Below are 13,932 nucleotides of genomic sequence, written 5' to 3'. Positions count from 1 at the left end.
GTACACACAGCACCGAGACACCAGACAGTTCAGAATACACACAGCACCGAGACACCAGACAGTTCAGAATACACACAGCACCGAGACACCAGACAGTTCAGAATACACACAGCACCGAGACACCAGACAGTTCAGAATACACACAGCACCGAGACACCAGACAGTTCAGAGTACACACAGCACTGAGACACCAGACAGTTCAGAATACACACAGCACTGAGACACCTGACAGTTCAGAATACACACAGCACGGAGACACTTGACAGTACAGAATATACACAGCACTGAGACACCAGACAGTTCAGAATACACACAGCACTGAGACACCTGACAGTACAGAATATACACAGCACTGAGACACCCGACAGTTCAGAATACACACAGCATTGAGACACCAGACAGTACAGAATATACACAGCACTGAGACACCTGACAGTACAGAATATACACAGCACTGAGACACCTGACAGTTCATAATATACACAGCACTGAGACACCAGACAGTACAGAATACACACAGCACTGAGACACCTGACAGTTCAGAATACACACAGCATTGAGACACCAGACAGTACAGAATATACACAGCACTGAGACACCAAACAGTACAGAATATACACAGCACTGAGACACCAGACAGTTCAGAATATACACAGCACGAGACACCTGACAGTTCAGAATACACACAGCATTGAGACACCTGACAGTTCAGAATATACACAGCATTGAGACACCTGACAGTTCAGAATATACACAGCACTGAGACACCTGACAGTTCAGAATACACACAGCACTGAGACACCTGACAGTACGGAATACACACTGCACTGAGACACCTGACAGTTCAGAATATACACAGCACTGAGACACCAGACAGTACAGAATATACACAGCACTGAGACACCAGACAGTTCTGAATATACACAGCACTGAGACACCAGACAGTTCAGAATATACACAGCACTGAGACACCAGACAGTACAGAATACACACAGCACTGAGACACCAGACAGTACAGAATACACACAGCACTGAGACACCAGACAGTACAGAATACACACAGCACTGAGACACCAGACAGTTCAGAATACACACAGCACTGAGACACCTGACAGTACAGAATATATACTGCACTGAGACACCAGACAGTTCAGAATATACACAGCACTGAGACACCAGACAGTTCAGAATACACACAGCACTGAGACATCTGACAGTTCAGAATATACACAGCACTGAGACACCTGACAGTACAGAATATACACAGCACGGAGACACCTGACAGTTCAGAATATACACAGCACTGAGACACCAGACAGTTCAGAATACACACAGCACTGAGACACCAGACAGTACAGAATACACACAGCACTGAAACACCTGACAGTTCAGAATACACACAGCATTGAGACACAAGACAGTACAGAATACACACAGCATTGAGACACCAGACAGTTCAGAATATACACAGCACTGAGACACCTGACAGTTCAGAATATACACAGCACTGAGACACCAGACAGTTCAGAATATACACAGCACTGAGACACCAGACAGTTCAGAATATACACAGCACTGAGACACCTGACAGTACAGAATATATACTGCACTGAGTCACCAGACAGTTCAGAATACACACAGCACTGAGACACCAGACAGTTCAGAATACACACAGCACTGAGACACCAGACAGTACAGAATACACACAGCACTGAGACACCAGACAGTACAGAATATACACAGCACTGAGACACCAGACAGTACAGAATACACACAGCACTGAGACACCAGACAGTTCAGAATATACACAGCACTGAGACACCAGACAGTTCAGAATATACACAGCACTGAGACACCAGACAGTACAGAATATACACAGCACTGAGACACCAGACAGTACAGAATACACACAGCACTGAGACACCTGACAGTTCAGAATACACACAGCATTGAGACACCAGACAGTACAGAATACACACAGCATTGAGACACCAGACAGTTCAGAATACACACAGCACTGAGACACCAGACAGTACAGAATACACACAGCATTGAGACACCAGACAGTACAGAATACACACAGCATTGAGACACCAGACAGTTCAGAATACACACAGCATTGAGACACCTGACAGTACAGAATATACACAGCACTGAGACACCTGACAGTACAGAATATACACAGCACTGAGACACCAGACAGTTCAGAATACACACAGCACTGAGACACCAGACAGTTCAGAATACACACAGCATTGAGACACCTGACAGTTCAGAATACACACAGCACTGAGACACCAGACAGTACAGAATACACACAGCACTGAGACACCAGACAGTACAGAATACACACAGCATTGAGACACCAGACAGTACAGAATACACACAGCACTGAGACACTAGACAGTTCAGAATACACACAGCATTGAGACACCAGACAGTACAGAATATACACAGCACTGAGACACCTGACAGTACAGAATATACACAGCACTGAGACACCTGACAGTTCAGAATATACACAGCACTGAGACACCAGACAGTTCAGAATATACACAGCACTGAGACACCTGACAGTACAGAATATACACAGCACTGAGACACCTGACAGTACAGAATACACACAGCACTGAGACACCCAACAGTTCAGAATACGCACTTTTTGTTTCAAAATAGGTGTTATTCTTCAAAAAAAAATTTGTATACATAGTCACAAACACAGCTCACATCTGTACAGTAGTATATCAAAGAAACAAACAAACAAACCTTTGAATTTGACTCTATCCAAACGAACCAAAGACCAGACTTACTTGAACCAGACGACATTTATATGCATTTGAGGTCCCTGGAGGGTCAGGTGACTGAAGGGTCTCCATTTAGGTTCAGCCATAAGGCACCTTGCAGTTCAAAATGTACACAGCACTGAGGCACCTCGAAGTTCAAAATATCTAGGCTCCACCTTTACTGCTCTCTCTTCTGCCTGCAACATCTTCCTTCACTGAACCTGTGGGCAAGAAATTAAATTGGAATTCTCTGTCTGGAAACAAACAAAAGTCGCTGTCACTTGGAATCAAAATATTAATTTGCTCTCCAAAGATGCTAGTTCCTTTCTCTCCCAGTTCCCCACCAATACCCTTCCACTGACAAACTTATTCGTTTGGCTGAACTGGTCCTCACCCTCAACAATTTCTCCTTTGAATCCTCCCACTTCCTCCAGATGAAAGGCATAGCCATAGGCGCCCGCATGAGCCCCAGCTATGCCTGTCCCTTTGTTGGCTACGTGAAACAGTCCATCTTCTGGAGTTACACTGGCACCATTCCCCATCTTTTCCTCCGTTACATTGATGACTACATCGGCTCCACCTTGTGCTCCCGCGAGGAGGTTGAATGGTTCATCAACTTCACCAACACATTCCACCCTGATCTTAAATTCACCTGGACCATCTCTGACACTTCCCTCCCCTTCCTGGACCTCTCCATCTCCATCAACGGTGACTGACTCAACACTGACATTTTCTACAAACCCACCCTCATGACCTGTCCCATCTCTCCATCTTCCCACCTATCTACTCCACCTTCCTCTCCGAGTTATCACCTTCACCCTCACCTCCATCCACCTACTGCATTCTCAGCTACCTTCTCCCCAGCCCCACCCCGGACGTTCCCAACCTCATTCCTGATGAAGGGCTTTTGCCCGAAACGTCGATCTTCCTGCTCCCCAAATGCTGTGCTTTTCTAGCACCACTCTCATCCTGACTCTAATCTCCAGCATCTATAGTGCTCACTTTCGCCTCTCCAAAGACGCTGCCTGACCCTCTTTATTTTCTAGCATGGTTTTTTTGTTTGTTTTCATGAGAGATTTGTGGTAACTTCGGCTCTAGCGCCCATCACATTTCAAAATGCACACAGTACTAATGGACCTCTCAGTCCAGAATATCCTGGCTCTCCCTCTCCTGCTCCCACTGCTGCCTGCAACATCTTCCCTCCCTGAACCTGTGGTTACATTTACAAAATTGTAATTACATTTGAATTTCCTGCTGAAAACAAAAAGAAAAGCTGTCACCTAGACATGAAACGTTAATTTGCTCTCTCTCCAAGGATGCTGCCTGGTCCCTTGTGATTTCCAGCTGAAAATGTGTTGCTGGTTAAAGCACAGCAGGTTAGGCAGCATCTCAGGAATAGGGAATTCGACGTTTCGAGCATAAGCCCTTCATCAGGAATGATGTGGCTGTGGTAACGGTAACGTTTGAGAACGTGGCTGAAGAGTTTCTGTGCAGAGGAGATGACCTGGGGTGTGAAGTGAGAGAGAGACTCACTGAAATCCTTGTAGAGGGAGGAAGAGAGCTTCTTCAAGGAAGGCATCCTTGTAAGAGGATTCGCAGTAGGTTAAAATCTTCGAGTAAAAAATGAGGTCTGCAGATGCTGGAGATCACAGCTGAAAATGTGTTGCTGGTTAAAGCACAGCAGGTTAGGCAGCATCTCAGGAATAGGGAATTCGACGTTTCGAGCATAAGCCCTTCATCGGGAATCAGGATTTCCAGCATCTTTTTATTTGTTTTCAGTAAATTTCCAGGATCTGCAGCGATTAGCTCCCAGTTTGAATTTCCTTGGTATTGAATTAAAAATCACACAACACCAGGATATAGTCCAACAGGTTAAACTGGAAGCACCCGTTTCCCATCAGGAGGTTGTGGGTTGCCCTGATGAAGGAGCAGCGCTCCGAAAGCTGGTGCTTCCAATTAAACCTGTTGGACGAGAAGCTGAACTCCTCCAAATCATCTCTGGGATTCAGAGTTAGTTCCGGGATTGAAAAACCGTCCAATCACAATTCACATTCTCAACCAATCAATAGCATCAGCGATTGGCCAATCGGCCGTGGTGATTTCTGCACCAATCAGAAGCTTGTTCTTCTTGACCAATAGGGGAATGCCGGGCGCTCGCCGCTGGCGGCTCAGGACGGTATAAAAAGAGGGGCGCGGGCACCCTCCTTGTTGTGTCGTGGGACGAGGGACGGTTGTACAAGAGTCTTGCTTATTTGCACGCAGTTACAAATCACAAGCACCACGTTGTATTATGACAGGCTCATTTACAAGCACGCGTCTTTTTTTTAAACCTTCAAATTAAACCAGTTGCACTATGATCTGATATTGTGAAAGTTGCAGAAACTTAATGACTGTCTATCCTAGTCCAATACTGGCTTTCCCCACACCATTGTCTTATTTGGAGAATTGCACCTCTGGTCAGATTGAACCTGTAATGTGCATTGCCCTTAACTTATCCTCGGTGAAAACGAGGACTGCAGATACTGGAAACCTGAACATTTCAATCCTAGGGTATCAATGTGGACTTCACCAGATTCATCATTTCCCCTCCGTATCCCAGTTCCAACTTTCCAGCTGGCACTGTTCCCATGACCTGTCTTCCTTCCCACCTATCCCCTCCATCCCAACTCCATTCATCTATTGTACTCTTTGCTACTTTCTCCCCACCCCCTCTGATTTATCTCTCCACCCAGCAGGCTTCCTGCCTCTATTCCTGATGAGGGGTTGTTGCCTGAAATGTTATTTTTCGCTCTTTGGATGCTGCCTGACCTGCTGTGCTTTTCCAACTACTCTAATTCAGACTTAACTTATCCTAACTTCTTGACCCCTTGAGTTGAGGCTGTTTTGTTTGGTTATAGACATGGGAGCAATTTGTTTTGGGGTTGTGTATATCAGGCTGTTGGATTATTTTGGGAGATATCTGTTCTGGCTGTTTTGAAATTGTGCTTTGTTTTCTTCACAAATATTAATTTTGTGCTGCCAAGTTTTTTTTTCTGAGCCCTTAATAGGAATTTTGGTATCTTGTATAAATTGACCTGTGTTCATTCTGGGCACCAACCCTGTGGAAATGTGTTTCAGGCATCTTGTTTCATTCTTGCTTTCATAGAACATAGAACAGTACAGCACAGAACAGGCCCTTCAGCCCACGATATTGTGCTGACCTTTGATCATCATGTAAAGTAAACCTGATGTGCAAGCCCTCAAATTTCTGTGACCATATGCATGTCCAGCAGCCTCTTAAATATCCCCAATGATCACACTTCCACAACTGCTGCTGGCAACGCATTCCATGCTCTCTCATCTCTCCGAGTAAAGAACCTGCCTCTGACATCCCCTCTATACTTTCCACCAAACAGCTTAAAACAGGCTCATGTTAACAGTTTCTGCCCTGGGAAAAAGTCTCTGGCTATCAACTCTATCTATGCCTCTCATTATCTTGTACACCTCAATTAGGTCCCCTCTCTTCCTTTTTTTTTCTAGTGAAAAACGTCTGAGCTCAGACAACCTCTCTTCGTAAATTAAGCCCTCCATTCCAGGCAGCATCCTGGTAAACCTCCTCTGAACCCTCTCCAAAGCATCCACATCTTTCCTATAATAGGGCGACCAGAACTGGACACAGTATTCCAAGTGCAGTCTAACCAAAGTTTTATAGAGCTGCAACAAGATCTCACGGCTCTTAAACTCAATCCCCCTGTTAACGAAAGCCAAAACACCATATGCTTTCTTAACAACCCTGTTCATTTTGGTGGCAATTTTAAGGGATCTATGTACCTGCACACCAAGATCCTGCTGTTCCTCCACACTTGCAAGAATCCTGTCTTAATCTTGTACTCAAATTTCAAGTTCGACCTTCCAAAATGCATCACTTCGCATTTATCCAGGTTGAACTCCATCTGCCACCTCTCAGCCCATCTCTGCATCCTGTCAATGTCACGCTGTAGCCTACAACAGTCCTCTATCCTGTCAACAACACTTCCAACCTTTGTGTCATCTGCAAACTTGCTAACCCATCCTTCAATCTCCTCATCCAAGTCATTAATAAAAATTACAAATAGTAGAGGCCCAAGAACAGAGCCCTGTGGAACACCACGCACCACTGACTTCCAGGCAGAATACTTTCCTTCCACTACCACTCGCTGTCTTCTGTCGAACAGCCAATTCTGTATCCAGACAGCTAAGTTTCCCTGTATCCCATTCCTCCTGACCTTCTGAACGAGCCTACCATAGGAAACCTTATCAAATGCCTTGCTGAAGTCCAAATACACCACATCCACTGCTCAACCCTCAACAGCTTGTCTAGTAACATCCTCAAATAACTCAATAAGATTTGTGAGGCATGACCTGCCCCTCACAAAGCTGTGCTGACTGCATTTAATCAAGCCATGCTCTTTCAGATGGTTATAAATCCTATATCTAGAATCCTTTTTAACACCTTGCAGATGACATACGTGAGACTGACTGGTCTGTAACTGCTGGGGATTTCTCTATTTCCTTTCTTGAAGAGAGGAATTGCATTTGCCTCCCTGCAGTCCTCAGGTATGACTCTGGTGGAGAGCGAGGATGCAAAGGTCTTCGCAAGTGGTGAAGTAATCACATTTCTTGCTTCCCAAAGCAGCTGAGGACAAATCTGATCTGGCCCTGGCAACTTGTCAATCTTAATGTTTGTCAAAATTTTAAGCACATCAGCTTCCTCAATCTCTATCAATTCCAGTATGCTTACCTGCTCCTCAATGGTTTCATTCACTACAAGGTCCTTTTCTTTAGTAAAGACAGAAGCAAAAACCTCATTTAGGGCTTCCCCTACCTCCTCAGACTCTATATACAAGTTCCCTGTGCTGTCCCTGATCGGGCCTACTCTTTCTTTGATCATCCTCTAATTCCTCACATACATGTAAAATGCCTTTGGATTCTCCCTAATCCTTCCTGCCAAGCCTTTTTCGTGCCCGCTCCTGGCTCTCCTCAGACCATTTTTGAGCTCCTTCCTTGCTTGCCTGTAATCCTCTAGAGCTGAGCAAGACCCTTGCTTCCTCCACCTTAAGTAAACTGCCTTCTTTCTATTGACAAGAAGCTCCTCCGCTCTCGTCATCCAAGGCTCCTTTATCTTCCCCATTCTTGCCTGTCTCCGAGGAACACATTTATGCATCACTTGCAACAACTGTTCCTTAAACAGTCTCCACATGTCTATAGTGCCCTTTCCATGGAACAATTGCTCCCCGTCCATGCTTCCCAACTAACGTCGGATAGCATCACAGTTTCCTTTTCCCCAATTAAATATCCTCCCATTGTGCCTGCTTCTCTCCTTCCCCATAGCTATGTAGAATGTGAGGCAGTTGTGGTCACTATCACCAAACCGCAAGATCTGACACCTGCCCCGGCTCATTACTGAGCACCCAAACCAAAATGGCCTCTCCCCTCGTCGGCCTGTCAACGTACTGAGTTAGGAAACCCTCCTGAACACACCTTACAAAAACAGCTCCTTCCAAACTATCTGCTCGAAGGAGGTTCCAATCAATATTGGGAAAGTTAAAGTCACCCATTATAACAACCCTACTACATTCACACTTTTCCAAACTCTGCTGACCTATGCTTTCTTCAATCTCCCTGCTGCTGTTGGGGGGCCTGTAGTAAACCCCTAATGAGGTGACTGCTCCCTTACTGTTCCTAATTTCCACCCATACTGACTCAGTAGACAGACCCTCCTCGACTATGGTAACTTCTGTAGCTGTGATACCCTCTCTGATTAGCAGTGCTACACCCCCTCCTCTTTTTTCCCCTCTCCCTATTGATTTTAAATGCTCTAAACCCTGGAACATCCAGCAACCATTCCTGCCCCTGAGAACCCCACGTCTCTGTTATGGCCACAACATCATAGCACCAGGTACAGATCTATGCTCTAAGCTCATCACTTTCATTCCTGATACTCCTTGCGTTAAAGCAAACACACTTTAACCGATCCCTTGGTTCTTTCCCAGGAAATTCCTTCCCAGTGGCTGCGCTACCTCTTGCTATTGCCTCATCTCCATCAACTCTCACCACCGGTATATAGCTCAGGTTCCCACCATACCGCCCCCCCCCCCCCCCCCATGAGGATTCACCTCATAAAATACTTAAAACTGTGGCAGTTGAACTGAAGGGGACCCCAAAATCCTACATCCCCCCACTCCCAATGTGGTCAAATGCAATCACTTTGTTCTTGGGTGAAACAGTTTTAAAAATTCATGCTAATCCTGCATCACAGTCTCAGTGGAGTAGTATTTTCTCCCATAGTGCTTTGCCCTTCAGTGAAATGACCTTGACGTTCTAATGTGATCTGCTCTGCTCATTTTTAAACTCGTACTGAGGCAATGTCGAAGATTAGTTTCTTTGTACTACTCTACGGTTTGGCAGGCTGGTGTGTAACTGTGTCTCAGCCTCTTTCTAGCAGTGTGATAGGACAGGCGCACTTTGTTTGTGGTTCTTGTCTGTACTCCCAGTTCTCAGCCCCTTGCCCATTGACTTTCCAGTGAATCTCCCTGGTGTCAGATTTAAACCCTCGTTTCTCTGTTCACGAGACGAGATTATTTCAGATCCGAATGGCTTTCTCTCATTCAAGTAGTGGCTGACCTGATCCCTTGCTGTCTATTGTCCTAGTCCAGCCTGAAAAGGATCTCTCTTGGCAAGGATATGGTCAGGGGGACTTATAAATAAAAAGGGAAGAAGTGAGAGAAAAGGTTAAGGACTTCTACGGGAGTCGAGGACTCCACTGAAAAGAGAAGATAAAAAGTTGAGGGCTCCACCTTAGATCAGGGATCTGAGGACAAGGTTGAGAAACAGATCTGATAAAGAGGGTCCTGGACCTTCTCAGTCGAGAAACTCTGATTCGGTTAGATTGGTGCTATCTAAATTAATGTCTAAATAGCTCTGAAATAAGAAAGTATCGTGATACTTTACACATTGTCGAGCAGGGAAGTCAGCGGAAGTCAGAAAATTGTTGTGTTGACAGGCTGTTGAAGAATAAAGGTTTTGAGTCAGGACTATAAAAGGAAGTTTGTTTAAAGATGAGTAATCATGTGGACAAGACGGAGAATCCGCCTTCACTGTTAGGAAAGGTATGTGAGAAGTTTCTGGAAAAAATCCAAGATTTTTGGGAACCTTCTGGCGCCTTAAATAAAACATTGGGTGATGGGCAGTGGCCACTAGGTGACTCTCAAAGGATTCTGTTGGTTAAATCGGCCCAGCAATTGGCTCCAAAACGAAGGAACTGATTAGTCTGTGGCAGCAATTTTGTGATCCAAGTCAGAAAGAATCGGTTTTGTGTTCATGGCAGGATACTGCCACTAAATCGGGAACTGGATTAAACTGCTGATGGTACCATGAAATCTATTGATGTCCTCGAAAATGAATGTGCTCGAGTTAAACACCAACAGAAGTAAAAAGGAAACTTCACCACTGGCTGGTAAGCAAACAGCGCGGGATACACTGACAATTCGGATTTGGGTGAATAGTGTTCCTACCTACACCCTCTGCTGCTGCCACCTCCTCCAACTCGGCCTAACTTGCAAGTGCATCCTAAAGCACCCCCTGATTACTCCAGTTTGTCAGCTCTGCAAGTTCAGCGGTCCAAGTGCCCCCTGCCCTAAGCCCTCCCCTACAGACTGTTCTGCCTCCTGCATATCAAACTGTTGTTCCACCTAATTCTCAAATTCCCGTTGTTTTCCCTACAGCCTACCCCTGTGTTCTCCCCTCCCAGTGCTAACCTTGTAAATGTTGCCCCTTCTCCCCATTCCCCAGGTTACTGTTAGCTCAGCAGCAGCTGCAGCTCGGCCTAAGATGTATGTTGCTGCCATAACCACCCCTGTTTCCCCCACCCCCCTCTCCCCAGTTTACTGATCCTGTTGCACTCCTCGTCAACAGAAATTAAACCTGCACCAGTCCTTTAAGAAACAACTCGTTCAGCGATTAGAAACCCCTTTAAGTTCCTCATCTGAGGACTCAGGAGATGAAACACCCACATTAGGCATGTTCCCAATGAGAACCCACAGGCTGGCACTCCTGGTCAAAACGCCACTATCCGTATTTACTGTCCTGGAAATCTCATGAAATTATGTCCATCCTCAGTAATGCACCGGACCGCCACAAGACTCCTCAGCATTTTGTTGATTTTTTTTTAAAACACCAGAATTAAAGTTTCTGATATCAATGCCCATAAATACCACATCCTCGGCCATCGTCGACCTGTCTTGACATCTCCTCCAAAGAACTCAATAAGATTTGTGAGGCACGACCTGCCCCTCACAAAGCCATGCTGACTGCCTTTAATCACACTACAGCTTTCCAAAAAGTCATAAATCCTACCCCTCAGAATTCTTTCCAAAACTTTGCTGACCACAGACGTAAGACTGACAGGAAGGACAGAATTCTACAGGAAGGGCAGAAAGAGAGGCAAGAGAGGAGGGGGAGTGGCATTTTTGATGAGGGATAGCATTACAGCTGCACTGAGGGAGGATATTCCCAGAAATATATCCAGGGAATTTATTTGGGTGGAACTGAGAAATGAAAAATGATCATCTTACTGGGATTGTATTATAGACCCCCCTAATAGTCAGAGGGAAATTGAGAATCAAATTTGTAAGGAGATCTCAGTTATCTGTAAGAATAATAGGGTGATTATGGTAGGGGATTTTAACTTTCCAAACATAGGTTTGGGACAAATGTGTTAAGGGTTTAGATGGAGAGGGATTTGTTAAGTGCTTACAAGACCATTTTCTGATTCAGTATGTGGATGTACCTACTGGAGAAAGTGCAAAACTTGACCTACTCTTGGGAAATAAGGCAGGGCAGGTGACTGAGGTGTCAGTGGGGCAGCACTTTGGGGCCAGTGATCATAATTCTACTAGATTTATAATAGTGATGGAAAAGGATAGATCAGATCTAAAAGTTAAAGTTCTACATTGTAGAAAGGCCAATTTTGACGGTATTAGACAAGACCTATCGAATGCTAACTGGGGGCAGATGTTCGCAGGTAAAGGGACGGCTGGAAAATGGGAAATGAGATGACGAGAATCCAGAGAAAGTATATTCCTGTCAGGGTGAAAGGGAAGGCTGGTATATGTAGGAAATGCTGGATGACTAAAGAAATTGAGGGTTTGGTTAAGAAAAAGAAGGAAGCATTTGTCAGGTATAGACAGGATAGATCGAGTGAATCCTTAGAGTATAAAAGCAGTAGGAGTATAATTAAGAGGGAAATCAGGAGGGCAAAAAGGGGACATGAGATAGCTTTGGCAAATAGAGTTAAGGAGAATCTAAGGGGATTTTACAAATATGCTAAGGACAAAAGGGTAACTAGAGAGAGAATAGGGCCCCTCAAAGATCGGCAAGGATGTCTTTGTGTTGAGCCGCAGGAGATGGGCATGATATTAAACGCTCATTTTGCATCAGTGTTTATTGTGGAAAAGGATATGGAAGATATAGAATGTAGGGAAATAGATGGTGAGATCTTGAAAAATGTCCATATTACAGAGGAGGAAGTGCTGGATGTCTTGAAATGCATAAGAGTGGATTAATCCCCAGAACCCGATCAGATGTACCGTAGAACTCTGTGGGAAGCTAGGGAAGTGATTGCTGGCCACTTACTGAGATATTTGTATCATCGATAGTCACTGTTGAGGTGCCGGAAGACTGGAGGTTGGCGAATGTGGTGCCACTGTTTCAGAAGGGTGGTAAGGACAAGCCAGGGACTATAGACCAGTGAACCTGACTTCAGTGGTGGGCAAGTTGTTAGAGTTGCAAGGATGGCTTAGGGATAGTCAACATTGCTTTGTACGTGGGAAATCGTGTCTCACAAACTTGATTGGGCTTTTTGAAGAAGTAACAAAGAGGATTGATGAGGACAGAGTGGTAAAAGTGACCTGTATGGACTTCAGTAAGGTGTTCGACAAGATTCCCCATGAGATGCTGGTGAGCAAGGTTAGATCTCATGGAATACAGGGAGAACTAACCATTTGGATACAAAACTGGCTCAAAAGAAGATGACAGAGAGTGGTGGTGGAGGATTGTTTTTCAGACTGGAGGCCTGTGACCAGTGGAGTGTCATAAAGATCGATGCTGAGTCCACTACTTTTTTTCATTTACACAAATGATTTGGATGTGAGCATAAGAGGTACAGTTAGTAAGTTTGCAGATGACACCAAAATTGGAGGTGTGGTGGACAGCGAAGACGGTTACCTCAGATTACAATGAGATCTTGATCAGGTGGGCTAATGGGCTAAGAACTGGCAGATAAAGTTTAATTTAGACAAATGCAAGGTGCTGCATTTTGGGAAAGGAAATCTTAACAGGACTTACACACTTAATGGTAAGGTCCTCGGGAGTGTTGCTGAACAAAGAGACCTTGGAATGCAAGTTCATAACTCCTTGAAAGTGGAGTCGCAGGTAGATAGGATAGTGAAGGAGGTGTTTGGTATGCCTTCCTTTATTGGTCAGAATATTCAGTACAGAATTGGGAGGTCATCTGTAGGCCACAGTTGGAATGTTGCATGTAATTCCGACTTCCTTCCTATTGCATGTATGGAATGAGCTGCCAGAGGAAGTGATGGATGCTGGTACAATTCCAACATTTAAAAGACATCTGGATGGGTATGTGAATAGGAAGAGTTTGGAGGGATATGGGTTGAATGCTGGCAGGTGGGTCTAGATTGATTTGGGATATCTGGTCGGCATGGGTGAGTTAGACCGAAGGGTCTGGTTCCATGCTTTAAGTCTCGATGACTGATTAGGGGTACTCAACATGGTATTGTCCGTGGCAAATCTTGTCCCACTAACTTGAATGAGTTTTTTGAAAAAGTAACAAAGAAGATTGATGAGGGCATTTCACTGGATGTGGTGTATATGCACTTCAGTCAGTTGTTCAACAGTGTTCGTCATGGTAGACTGGTTAGCCAGGTTAAATCTCATGTAATACAGAGAGAACTAACCATTTGGATACAGAACTGGCTCGAAGGTAGAAGACAGAGGGTGGTGGAGGTGGAAGGTTGCTTTTCAGACAGGAGACCTGTGACCAAAGGTGTTCCACAAGGATCAGTGCCTGGGTGCACTGATTCTTGTCATTTATATAAATGATTTATATGATTAC

This window comes from Hemiscyllium ocellatum, chromosome 35 (assembly GCF_020745735.1).
Source record: "Hemiscyllium ocellatum isolate sHemOce1 chromosome 35, sHemOce1.pat.X.cur, whole genome shotgun sequence".
In the NCBI taxonomy this organism is placed as follows: Eukaryota; Metazoa; Chordata; class Chondrichthyes; order Orectolobiformes; family Hemiscylliidae; genus Hemiscyllium; species Hemiscyllium ocellatum.
This window is presented reverse-complemented; position numbering follows the sequence as displayed.